We start from the raw sequence: 1,911 nt of genomic DNA, 5'->3' as shown, positions 1-1,911 counted from the left end.
AAGAGATGGTACAAGACTAGTCTTGGTAAAAGTGTTCTTAGATCTTAGTTATTTGTTACTATGTTCAATAATTACTAGCGTCACTTCTATTTTTTTTTTCCAGGAGTTGGAAGTATTGTAGGGGAGGAGGATTTGAAGATATTAAGTTATTTTCACCGATGATAGTTTCTTGTTTATTTATGTGTTACATATCTTGATAGGGTGTCAATGCATGATTCAAATTACGTGTAGATTTGATATTCTAAGATATGGATTTTCATGTTCCTTATGTTCTTCAGCTAGATAATTAGATGATGTTTAAGGTCTGTGTGGTTAGTTAGCTAAAGTTACTGTAGAATAATTTATTTATCTCTTATATGTGGGTTCACTACTTTGTGTTAGGATACTCTGGTATTTCCTTTAGGTTTTTTAATTGATGGTTTTGTAATAGTTGGTTTACAAAGTCTAATTGGGTTTCTTTGGCTAAGAAATTGCTTTTTGACTAATCATCACCTTTTTTTTTTTGGGTTATTTATTTTCTACTGTTTGATTCATGGTTCAAGGTTGGCTCCAGATATTAAAATGTTACTGAACACTCTTTTTCTGAAACTTAATCGGTCTTATTGGATGCGTTTCATTCTCTCTCTTGAATGAATTACGGTCCCTAGGAAATTTACAAGCAAAGTTGAGGGGAAGAGGAGTTATATATGAACATAAGACATATGTCAGTCTGAGTAATGATCATATGGCTTGTTTGTATTCATTATCTTATTGAACCTATTACACTTTTTATTGAACCGCTGGTGTGGTCATCTTTCAGTCTAGCATTGAGAACCAAGGACCAAGGAAAAGGGCTGCTGCTTTAGCTATCTTAACTTATGCCTGTAATTTTTCTTACGGGATCAAGTTCTTAGGTAAAATTGTCTAACTCCTTTTTTTATATGTTTCTACTAGATTATTTCTGATAGATACTGCTTATGAAAAATCATTTTGTTATTTATTTTATACTAGTTGGTTCTTGATTGTATTGAATACATTTATTTAACTGTATTAAATTAATTCTTATTCTGCATACCTCTTAGACGGTGAGTCCTTTCTTTGATATTAATCCTATGTTATATTGATGATGTGTTGTGGCCTTAACTAGAGGCATGAGTTCATTAGCATAAACAAGAGTATCTATTTATAAATATGCTGATACCATAACTTGTTTGGCAGCAAGTTGGTGTTGCTGCATCAACATTACTCAAACTTGGGGTTTCAACATGTGAGTCTTTTGAATGCATATGATTTACTTATCTCGATAACTTAGATTTTTAATCTAAACTGTTCTTCTTTTGTAGTGAATTGATGCCTCTCCTTTGTAGTAAAACTGTATATTGCGTTCCTGAAACGTTTTTTTTTTTTTTACAATTTAACCATCTACTGCAGGATCAGTCTAGAAGTGGGAACCAAGGATCAAGGCAGAGAGCTGTTGAGATAACAAGCTCTCCGGACTCCGGTAAATATTCTAAGGTCGCTTTTTGATGTTTCTATTAAGATTTTTTTTATTACACATATAAGAAGATATTGACATATATGAACTTCCGTGAAGAAAGAAGGATGTGGATCTCTTTTTCAATTAGGCTCCCTATCATGGATTTTTCAAACTTTTGACTTGCTATCAAATAATATATTTAAGGGTAAAGGCACATATATGGCTGGAAATTGGTTGTGCTTACTGTTTTTCATCTTAGCCACAGAACGTAAATGTAATTAAAACTTGGCTTTTGCTAGTTGCTTTTTAATATGGCATGTTTAGAAAATCACAGCTACTATTGTCCTATGTTCTCGATCTGTTGACTTAGACACTCTTTTTGCTTTAACTGCAGAGCTGAAGCGCCATCAACACTTCTTCGTGTTGTGTCTTTTTGCGGGTTTTATAAATCACTC

The 1,911-nt window shown here is 32.8% G+C and overlaps 1 long non-coding RNA gene across 1 annotated transcript; it reads left to right on the top strand.

Annotated features, from left to right (window-relative positions):
• Positions 1-1,911, top strand: LOC109126183. The gene is made up of 6 exons (XR_002033230.1): positions 1-25; positions 104-713; positions 800-893; positions 1,198-1,246; positions 1,411-1,480; positions 1,851-1,911. It is a non-coding gene; the product is annotated as an uncharacterized LOC109126183 (long non-coding RNA).

This window comes from Camelina sativa, chromosome 9 (assembly GCF_000633955.1).
Source record: "Camelina sativa cultivar DH55 chromosome 9, Cs, whole genome shotgun sequence".
Taxonomy (NCBI): domain Eukaryota; kingdom Viridiplantae; phylum Streptophyta; class Magnoliopsida; order Brassicales; family Brassicaceae; genus Camelina; species Camelina sativa.
Note: the sequence above shows the minus strand (reverse complement) of the source record. Positions and strands in the feature narration are given on the sequence as shown.